Source organism: Styela clava, chromosome 5, assembly GCF_964204865.1.
Source record: "Styela clava chromosome 5, kaStyClav1.hap1.2, whole genome shotgun sequence".
Taxonomy (NCBI): domain Eukaryota; kingdom Metazoa; phylum Chordata; class Ascidiacea; order Stolidobranchia; family Styelidae; genus Styela; species Styela clava.
The window spans coordinates 16,957,468-16,969,667 of NC_135254.1; the positions used below are offsets into that span (position 1 = coordinate 16,957,468).

Below are 12,200 nucleotides of genomic sequence, written 5' to 3' on the forward strand. Positions count from 1 at the left end.
GTATTTGGATAATATGTATGTTAGTACAATTACTCCGTACATGCACACTCAAGTATAAACGGCACTCCGGAAGTATGTGCAACAAGATGACGCATAACTTGAACTCTAACCTGGTATACATACTATGTTCAGGTTGTGCGTCATCTTGTTGCACATACTTTGGGAGCACCCTATAAACTTGCCGTTGCTTTTGCTATTCAATGCATATTTACCCCACACATACTCTAAAATACACATTTCCCATACCCTAAAGCAAATTCCCGTCATTCCCGTCTTTTGTGAAATTTCCCGTAGTTCCCGCAATTTGAAATTGACAAATTCCCGTCGTTCCCGCAGTTCCCGCTTTTTAGTGCATTCCCCGTCGTTCCCGCAGTTCCCGCATTTTAGGGCCCTAAAATGCGGGAAACGGGAATGACGGGAAAAGTTAATAACAAGCGAGAAAATGCTACAAAAAGCGGGAATGACGGAAAATCGCCCGAAGATAAAGGAAATATGTATTATAGTACGATTACTACGTACATGCACACTTAAGAATAAACGGCACTTCGGAAGTATTTGCAACAAAATGGCGCACAACCTGAGCTCTAACCTGGTACACATACTTGGTTCAGGTTGTGCGCCATCTTGATGAACATACTTGAGAGCACTGTATAAACTTGCCGTTGCTTTCGTCCTTGAGTGAAAATTTAGCCCACACATACTCTAAAATACATATTAGGGCCTATACATTCAGGGCCCTAAAATGCGGGAAACGGGAAAATTTACTAATAAGCGGGAGAATGTTACGAAATGCGGGAAAGAGGGGAAATTGCTCTCAGATAGGGAAAATATGCATTTTAGAGTGTATGTAGGGGAAATTTCACTTAATAGCGGGGAATTTCACACAAAGTGGGAATGACGGGAAATTGCTCTAAGATGGGGGAAATGGGCATTTTATTGTGTATGTACGGGAAATTGTACTAGAAGGCGAGAGCAACGGGAAATATACACTTGAATGTGTAGGTACAAGAAATTGTATTAAAAAGTGGAAATTACGGAAAATATTACTCATGAGTAGGAACTATGTGATATTTTGGGAAATTTTACTGAAAATCAAGTGGGTATAAGGGAAATTCTCTAAATAAGCGGCGATGACGGGAACAACGGTAATTGATGGCGATGACGGCAATGAAAAGCGAACGTATTGACAAATGACGGGGAGAGTCGGAAGAGTAAGAGCATCGCGTAAAAAATAAATAATATGTATTTAGCTGTTTTTTAGCTGGCGATCTAAACCGTCTTCCATTGTTTTACGTAATTTATTACGAGTGTTACTTGTAAATTTTTGTTATTCAGTGAATTGATATTTCCTGTTAACTTAGCATCATTACAGTGCTGTTTTATTTGTGTGAAGGGTGTTGCCCAATATTTTCTTATGCAAGTATAGGTTTAATGCTCCCTATAATCTGAATCTTCCTTCTGATTCTCTTTAAAGGTATTTTAGTGGAATTAACCGAATACCCTCAGAGATCAAATAGGAACGCAATGGATTGTAATGCAAAATTTTCATATAGTGTAAAGTTGTACGATCGAATTGAATTGTTCCGAACAACAGATAGTGAAATACACTTAAATCAATGATGCAACTATATGTGATGAAACGAAATTCCATGGGCCCCTCCCAAAACTTTCAACATTTTTTGAAATGCAATTTGTCAACATTTGCAGTGAGACATAAATTCTTACGACTTTGTCAACGTCAATGTGCTATATTCTTGAACGATTTACTGAAAACCGGACGTTCCCCGGCTTGCTATCAATAATCCCTTTTTCAAACGAATCAACCGATGAACCAACTTTTAACATCACACATGCATGGTCTTTGTTTCTATTTGGGCGGTGTAATACCTTATGAGGGTTGTAGACGGTATAGTTTAGCTCCTGTACCTCCTATTGTAATTAGGCGACCAGTAGAGATATATTGGATTATCCCCTTGGTTTTAATTTGTTGTGGTATTCTATGATTTGTCTTGTGTGTATACAAAATTTTATTCTAGGTTAAGGTTCTGCTGTGAAATGAACGTGAAGGCCAACAGAGAGAGAGAGATTTTATTTCGCGCACCAGAAAAAACATTCATAACAATAAATGATGGCTAAAGAAAAAATACACTTCTTTCGGTATAGACTGGAAGGAGTGATACGATCATGCAGTCATCGGAGTCAGCTCCCTCCAAGTTTACGCTGATAAGTTCACAGTAAAATATGAGTATTAGAAGTGGTTAAAGTTCACGAAACATGCAAATGGTTAGTGTGGTTTGAGAGTTTTTGCATGGTTTGCGAGAAATTCACTCTGTATCCCAACCAGAATTCAACTCATGCCTTTCAACTAGCGTTTTAAAGATAAATACCTAATGATCAATATCTACTCAAAATAATAATTTCTTCTCAACAAAAGTGTAGGTAGGGTAGTGTTGTTTCCTAATATGTAACCCTTGAATATTCTATTACTCGCAGATTTATTTTCCGTTTTTCAAGTCGTTTCGTGATGATCAATTCATTGGCTAGCTTATTGAATATAAATGGTGTCTACATCAACAAAATTCGCTAATGTCTCATCCACGATAAATTTGAATTGACATCAATTGCGTCATAATAACTTAATGAAGAAATGATCCTGTTAAGTAACAATCCTAATTCCGTTATCCTTGCAGAAGTCAATATCTAAAAATTAAAAAAACCTTACCTTGGTAACCAATATATTCCTTTACCCTATCGCCCTACCCTAAATTAAATATAACAAGAGAGCTGTGCTCAAATATATGGACACGTCACAAGGTGTCGCTATTTTTATTCTGACACATAAAAAACGAATCTCTTGAAGTCCACAGAAATTTTTGAAATAAGTAAAAGTGATAGCCTTCTGGCGATAAAATTAATCTTTAACCACTGAAAATTTCAAAACAATTAGTCAAGTATTCGAAGAGAAAAGCGATTTTATCATGAATGATCAAGCAAAAGAAAAATAATAATATAATATTGAAACGATCGTTATGTCCACAAAAGTGTACAATAATCAGCTTGGCGATATATTTTTCATAAAAATTCATCTTTACTGTTCACTCCTATTTATAGAATCGATCAATTCGGCAGTGGAAAACAATATAAATTTATTGATATGGTGTGGCCAGTGATTTTTCATTTATTCATATATATTTTTTAACTACCAGTATGTAATTTATCATGTTCTTCTTACTTTATAACTTCTGTATTGGTTTCCTCCATCTTATATTCTGTGCGTTTTCAACCTTATCTAAGATTTTGTTTGCTCTCCTGATATCATAATCGGTTTTTATTTATTTATGGAGTCGAAATAAACTTATATTTATTAATCGTGATAGATGAAACGCGCGCTACATAGCTTGGACAATTTCGAAAGCGCAGCCTGCCATGTCTTAGCAGGCTACATATGAATTGACTTTATAAGATGCTTTTCTTGCTGTTGTGGAAATAAAAACGATTTCCGCAGGAATCTTATGCTGTACATAGATTTCTTGTTCTTCCCGAATCTCGCATTTCATTGTAATGTCCTGTATAAAAACACCTAAATATAAACTTCCTGTTTTACAGCGATTTTCTCAATCTTCCCGCCTTTTCCGTTCTTCCCACCATTTTCAATACTTACGTATTTTGTTGCAATTTTCTATATAAAACTTCTAAATACTTATTTTCCGCATTCCCGAGATATTCTTACTCTTCCCGCCTTTTCCGCCATTTTCAATACTTACGTATTTTGTTTCAATTTTCTATATAAAACACCTGAATACTTATTTTCCGCATTCCCGCGATATTCTTACTCTTCCCGCATTTTTCCGCTCTTCCCGCTATTTTCAATACTTACGTATTTTTTGCCCATTTCTATATAAAACACCTGAATACTTATTTTCCGCATTCCCGCCATATTCTCACTCTTCCCGTCTTTTCCGCAATTTTCCGCTTTTCCCACCATTTTCAAGACTTACGTATTTTGTTGCAATTTTCTATATAAAACACCTAAATACCTATTTTCCGCATTCCCAAGATATTCTTACTCTTCCCGCCTTTTCCGCAATTTTCCGCTCTTCCCGCCATTTTCAATACTTACATATTTTGTTGTAATTTTCTATATAAAACAGCTAAATACATATTATTTATTTTTTACGCGATGCTCTTACTCTTCCGACTCTCCCCGTCATTTGTCAATACGTTCGCTTTTCATTGCCGTCATCGCCATCAATTACCGTTGTTCCCGTCATCGCCGCTTATTTAGAGAATTTCCCTTATACCCACCCAATTTTCAGTGAAATTTCCCAAAATATCACATAGTTCCTACTCATGAGTATTATTTTCCGTAATTTCCGCTTTTCAATACAATTTCTTGTACCTACACATTCAAGTGTATATTTCCCGTTGCTCTCGCCTTCTAGTACAATTTCCCGTACATACACAATAAAATGCCCATTTCCCCAATCTTAGAGCTATTTCCCGTCATTCCCACTTTGTGTGAAATTCCCCGCTATTTAGTGAAATTTCCCCTACATACACTCTAAAATGCATATTCTCCCTATCTGAGAGCAATTTCCCCTCTTTCCCGCATTTCGTAACATTCTCCCGCTTATTAGTAAATTTTCCCGTCATTAGGGCCCTAAAATGCGGGAAACGGGAACGACGGGAAATGCACTAAAAAACGGGACCTGCGGGAACGACGGGAATTTGTCAATTTGAAATTGCGGGAACTACGGGAAATTTCACAAAAGACGGGAATGACGGGAATTTGCTGTAGGGTATGGGAAATATGTATTTTAGAGTATGTGTGAGGTAAATTTTCACTGAAGGGCGAAAGTAACGGCAAGTTTATACAGTGCTCCCGAGTATGTTCATCAAGATGGCGCACAACCTGAACCAAGTATGTGTACCAGGTTAAAGCTCAGGCTGTGCGCCATTTTGTTGCAAATACTTCCGAAGTGCCGTTTATTCTTAAGTGTGCATGTACGTAGTAATCGTACTATAATACATATTTCCTTTATCTTCGAGCGATTTTCCGTCATTCCCGTTTTTTGTAACATTTTTTCGCTTGTTATTAACGTTTCCCGTCATTCCCGTTTCCCGCATTTTAGGGCCCTAAAATGCGGGAACTGCGGGAACGACTGGAAATGCACTAAAAAGCGGGAACTGCGGGAACGACGGGAATTTGTCAATTTGAAATTGCGGGAACTACGGGAAATTTCACAAAAGACGGGAATGACGGGAATTTGCTTTAGGGTATGGGAAATATGTATTTTAGAGTATGTGTGGGGTAATTTTGCATTGAATAGCAAAAGCAACGGCAAGTTTATACGGCGCTCCCGAAGTATGTGCAACAAGATGACGCACAACCTGAACATAGTATGTATACCAGGTTAGGGTTCAGGTTGTGCGTCATCTTGTTGCACATACTTCCGGAGTGCCGTTTATACTTGAGTGTGCATGTACGGGGTAATTGTACTAACATACATATTATCCGAATCTGAATATTATTAGAATCTTTTAGTGAAATTTCCGTATCCACACAACCCAAGCGTATATTTCCCGTTGCTTCCATTTTCTAGTGCAATTTCTTCTAAACATACTCTGAAATGAGTATTTCCCGTACTTTAACGCGATTTGCCGTCGTTCCCGCATTTTAGATAAATTTTCACGTACATACACCCCCAAGCGTATATTAACCATTGCTTTCGTTTTCTAGAACAATTTCCCCTAAACATACCCCAAAATGAATATTTCCCGTACCTTAAAGCGATTTCCCGTCATTCCCGCTTTTTGTGAATTTTCCCGCTTTTTAGTGAAATTTCCCGTAGTTCCCGTCATTCCCGTAGTTCCCGCATTTTAGTTTTTGCAATTTCCCGTCGTTCCCGCAGTTCCCGCATTTTAGTGCATTTCCCGTAGTTCCCGTCGTTCCCGTTTCCCGCATTTTAGGGTTGCCCCATCCATGTCCATTTGAAGTTCAGTATAGTTGATCCGTGTCATTTTATTAATTTATAATTATATTACCATCAGTAATTAATTTGCATGGAAAAATAAAAGTTTTCAATAAATTAGATAGGAATAGGAAAAACTTCCATACCATGATTATAGGGTTTTTCTACTTTCTATCCATGTTGATGATATACAATAAATATGGTAGATACCGTTGAAATTTAAATGAAATAACACTATATACATATTTAAAGCATAACAGATTTATCAAATAATACATCAATGGTTTCATCGCTTATTATTTTCAATTTTGTTCCTTCTCCCATATACTTGATGGCAGCTTTCAGCTTGCATTTGAAAATTGTTCGCATGGTTGATTGGTAAGTTTGCCCTTCTTCAAATATAATATAATTTCGAAAATCCCATACCGGTATTGCCCCTTTTGCACACGCAATGATCAGTCCTAATATTGGTTTTACATTTTGTAGGAAAATTATACTTTTAATATTGTACTGGGGAGGTGCAATGTTACACCATTCCCAGAATTGTCTAACATAAACGCATTCAAAAAATAAATGTATACAAGTTTCTACAATGTTGTTGTCACCAATGACATTAAACAACATGATAGGCAACTCTGACGTCACTCCATAAGACTACAGGCGAAAGATTGTATTTCATGATACGCTCCAATGCACATATTTCTCGTCGCCTTTCGCGTCCGTTTTCCGCTCGCTTTTGCTACTCGGCGTCTTTTTTTACGTGTAGTACCTGCCTTTTTGCGCCTGTAACGGAACAAAATAATCTCTATATCTAAGAAGTTTTGCTCACTTGGAAAGCTGGAATGGCAGGCAAGCTGTGAAGAGCAATTCTGGACATCATAGACGTTTTTTATCAGAGAAGATTACAAACGCGATAGCGGAAAGATTTGTGTGGAACATTTTGCAGATAATGACAAAGTTCAAAGTTAGTAATTTTAATGTTTGCGCTTAATCATTGAAATTTCAGTTAAAGAGGGTGTCATACAAAACTGTGCTGTGATACAATTCCATAACACAAAGTTTGCACCTATCGAACTTGCTTTTGTAGGTGAATTTATTAGACATATTACATATTCAGTTAATCGTAGGTAACATTGCTGGTACATAATGCATCGTAGATAGGTTTGTTTAAATTTAGGAATTTAGCTCATAGCCCACTAATTAATGTTATCTTCTATGCAGGAGGTTGCAGGGCTGAATTCAACTTGCAGCCTTACCGATCACCTGACGATGCTCATTTAGTTTGGCTCGAGCAAGTATTCTTGAAATGCTTGTGTGGATGGAAAGTGGAAACTACCTATATTTTTTGCCTTCCTCCGATTTTAGACAAATGTATTCTGAGGGATTTCGCATAAAATTCTTATTGATTGTTGGCTGTTTATAATTCCTATTGATTGTGAATTCTGATTATAACAAAGAGTTAAAATTTTTTTTACCTAATTTACTGGCACCTTTTTCTTGTCAATACTCCAAGCTGAGGTAATAAACAAGACAATACATTTATGTCATCTGGAAGCAAAATATGCACACTAATTAATAGTTTGGCACATTGAGATAATACATCATGACAGAAAATACAAGTTAAAGATATGTATGACCATCACATGGTAATTAAAATTATAAAAAATTAATAGGGGCTGTGGAGTATAAAAAGTTCAAGACAAAGAAAAGAACAAATGTTCATAGCTCATGAACTCTCAATTTTGCCTCCATTGCTTTGTGAAGGCCAATATATTTCGAGTGGCTGAATTGGTTTACCTTTATGAGAGCAACGATTTTGTATTTAATATAGCAAAATTATTTCAATTTAATTGAAGTGATATTATTTCCCAAAGTCAAACTCATGGGTTTTCGAGAGCCGCATTGAATTTCGGAAATTGTAAAAAGGGCCGCAAACAGTTTTTGATAATGTATACTTAAAAGATATTTTTAAGATAGTTTTAGTTTGTGACATGTATTGTGATGCAACTAAACAGTTGGATTAAGTACTCGATGTAACAACGATCGCTTTAGCAATTAAATACGATTATTCAAATTCGACCAAATTTTTTAACTGCTATTAATTAAACATTTAGTTGCACCCAACAAGTTCCAATAGATCAGATAGAGGCAACATCACCATGCAGAAAATCAATTGCTAACGCGTACACAGACACGAGCCAGTCGGTGGCATCATCCCAGTTTTCATCGTTCGTCCAATACGCTATTGTATACTTTTTATTTTCACTGACTTTGCGAATTAACCCGTTGTAAAGAACAAGCGTTCCATCTAGTGACCACATATGGCATACCTTCCCTCCCACAACTGTTCCTTCCACGATAGACCTCACAGATTGTTCGCTTGGAAAATCGAGGTGTGGATAACACAGTTTCAAGCTATCTAAATCCGAATTTTTTTAAATTTCCTCATGTTTTTTTCTTACTTTTATGTCTTGTTTTTCTTGTTGAGTTTTCTTCCTTTTTAAAATATCAACTCTAATCTCTCTTTGCTTACTCAATCTTATAATTCTCTGCCTCCTTCCATACTTGACTGCTATAGAGAGAACTTTTTCCCGGCTTTCATCATCCATGCCCTCCAAATATGCAAGTGTATTATTTTTACAGGCCCTCATCCTACACGACAATAAAAAACAGAGTGTAGCATTTGTAGATTTGGACTTAGATGCACTAAACATTGCCATATTTCCTCGGTATCAATGTTTTGTGATCTTGCTAAAGCGGTTTCTTGTCGCAACTTCTTTGTGATAGTAATATCAAAGTAATTTTTGTATTGCCGCTCAAGAATATCGATGGTGGCCTGTAAGCATGTAGACATCATTTCCTTAAACTTCGGGCGGCTAGGTATTTCTCTTGACTTGTTTAGCGTGGTGCTCATGGCAAGCTCGTCTCCAAATTTTTTTTTATGGGTAATAAGAATCCGACAAGGGTCTTTTAACGTGTCCTTCAGTGCTCGAATAACATTTCGGACAATATCAATGCAATCTACATGATTCACATTGTCAGCAGCCGAAGTATAAAATTTGCGCATCAAGGGTCCTGTCAGATGTTGCCCCAAGAGTCCAAGAACTTGTAGTTGAATCCTCGCGTTGTCAGAGTTGAAATCTTCTAATAGCTTTGTCCGAACCTCAGGCAGGGATGTAGCGCGCCGCATGTGTCGCGAGAAAGCGTCGTGATGTTCAATTAAGATGCCGGCGTTGTGGAACAGAATGTGTAGCCGGTTACCCCTATAACGAGGAAGAACACCCCTCCGGAGTTTTAGCTCGTCCAGGAAAGCAACAAATGCACGTGCATCACACTTGCCGTCCTTGTATCAAAACTTATTGAATAAAAGAATTAAATTTGCAGCAATGCAGTCGTTCCCATGAACTTTACCTCTGGACACCTCCATCTCTTTGCGTGCAGAAGCACTGGAGTCAAGGGGATGCAGATGGCAATTTAACACGTTTAAAGGCTTTCTCCAAATTTTTGCAACCTGGCGAAGAGCAGCATGATTTGCGGCACACCTGTCACTCATTGAATTGCTAATATTATTTATCAATCTAGATCTAATGCCTTCAAACGTAGATTGTTTCTTGAAATATACATATGTCTCTGCCATCCCCTCCGCTGTGCGGCAAATGTGGTTAGCATAATTATTAGCTGTGCCACCAGCCAACTCATCGATTGCAGCCGAAACACACACCCCGTCTTCGTTGTAAAATGAACACTATTAATATGAATGCCATCTTGTGTCTTTGCATCACACCCAAGCGTAACATCCTTTTCACGTAAAAGTGCTTCTGCTGTCTGCAACTCCGCAATTGTGCCTAATTCTCTCGCCATGAGTTCGACCGCGCTCCTTTTCGAAATAGCTTCGGGTTTGCGACCTGCAACTCTTTCAAGCTCTTCTATTAAAAAAGGTATATTGGCTGTAGGCACTTTGTTAATTATACAGGTGAATACTTTCTGGTGAATTACTGAAGAATATTTCTTTTTAAAATGTTTCTGGCTATTCTGAGAACTAGTAAATTCCTCCACTGTTTCCTCCAAAAGTAAAATCTGATGTTCCTGCGATTCTATCTTTTTCTTCATTTAATCAATTGACTGGTTATGAATTTCCGATAATATATCATATTTTTTTCTTCTTACGTATGCCAAGTGCGTACTTTTTACGCGATGCAATTGTAATTTTAGGCACTTTAGTTCTTTGTGTAAAACGTTGCGATTTAATTTACGCTTCAGATTTCGGATAATTCTATTTCGATTTTCAATTATTTTTATTTTCCTTTCGATGGCTTGATTTTCAACTTTGTTTGGTAATTTTACCTTTTTTAAAGAATTTTGATGTCTCTTTTGTACTTCCGTCTAAGTTGGGCATTGAAAAGAGCATAATATTTTAGTTGATTGATCATTTCTTTTTTCCTAGGTGTAAATTTTTTAGATCTGGCTCGTGTACTAGTTGTTTCTGGTGATTTTGGTTCTAATGTGACGTTTTCAGTGAAGTGTAGCATTGAGTCCAAATAGTCATCATACAATATTGAAGTTTGAGCACTTAGATCAAGACTATAATCCACATTTTTTGTATCTGATACATGCAAAGGAACAATGATGACTCGGAAAATTTCAGTAAAGATATTGCGGAATGCTTCTGCTTATTTGCAATCGGTTGGTCTTTTAAATTTGACTAACGTTTTTGAGACAACCCGTTTAATGCCGGCAATTAATTTTGGCGAGTTATCAGTGATATCACGAAAGTCTTCCCACCGTTTTCTTTCAGTAGCAACCCGGCTTTTATTGCAGTTGATGTATATGAGAAGGATGTGACCGTTCCTGAGGTTGTTGATCAACAGTAGTGTCGAATAATTTTCGAGTAGTATATTTTTCGCCACACCGGGAGGGTCTTGTTCCAATTTTCTCTTATTCTTTTTAGGGGGCATCTGTATGGTAAGCTAATGCACGGCATACCACTTTAAAATGAAATAAACCTATTTGCTTACCCACGAGAGTTACACCGTTTACCGATAGAATACAGTTAAATGAGCAATATTATCAATACTGTATACGCAACCGTAGTAGTATATATTTACGACGCAACGTATGTTGTCAGATTCAAGGTCACATCCTAATATGCGTATATTAAAAAATTTTGTAGCGTTCATAGCAAGAAAGACTTGGAAATAATTTTTTATTTAAACTTCTCCTTATTCAAGAAAAGAGAGCATTTAATAGTATTACATTGTTATATGTCGAATCTTCGTGGCATCGGAAAAATTTCGCATTTCAAATTCTGGCAACTGTCAGTGCAAAAAAGATGGTCGGCGAATCGCGCAGATTCAGCCCAAAAGCTGCGGGTTTTTAGGTTGACAGTGGTTCGTTGCGGGTGATAATTAACTATGTTCTGAATATACAAGCTTCAAAAAATTGGTAAGTATCAAGTTAAGAAAGCAATATACGTATTCATATAACTTTTAAGAGTGTCCATAGTCGATATCATTAATTTGCGATACTTTGAAGTTGAAGGTAATTTTTAGAAGCTCCAAATGTTTGGAAGTTTATGCGTTAATGAAAAATTCAAATGCGAAGTCATAGTCGTGTATTTTATCTAAGTTATGTTCAATTTTTAGGAAATTCCAAGCTACTGCATGTAATCTGTAGTGGTTTCACTCCATCTCAAGTATTGTACCTTTTACAGAAGTTTTTTCTCCACTTAACCTATAATCATAACGTCCCTATTTCTAAGATTTGTCCTCATTTTGAAGGTTTTTGTTTTAGAAAATATTTGTGTCTTTATTTCTAAGAAACATCCTTATTTTGAACGTGTGTCCTTATTTTTGGTCTTATGAATGAATATACCGGTAAATTAAACTTTGAATTCAGTTTAGATCTGGAACTTCATGAGAGATAAAAATGAGTAAACGTAAAAACCTTTGCGGTGATGATTATGAGAAAGAATTTAATGGCGTCAAACGAAACGAAGAATCTGGAATCCATAGGTGAAGCAGCAATTTCTGCTCACAATGCAACCCAAAAACACAAGGCTCTCCTCAAGAAAGTAAATCAAATCAATCTATAAATAACTTTTTCAAGAGTCAATGATTATACAAGGGTCGCACTGCATGAATACATTCTGTTTATTACATTTCATTCATTGTTATCTTATTACTATGTTTCCCTGTTCTCATTTTGGGGTTCATAATGATGGCAGCCATG

At 36.7% G+C, this 12,200-nt stretch overlaps 1 pseudogene; it reads right to left on the bottom strand.

The window, feature by feature from the left end:
* Positions 1–8,110: 8,110 nt before the first annotated feature.
* On the bottom strand, positions 8,111–10,927 carry LOC120344793 (uncharacterized; annotated as a pseudogene).
* Between the last annotated feature and the right edge of the window lie 1,273 nt (positions 10,928–12,200).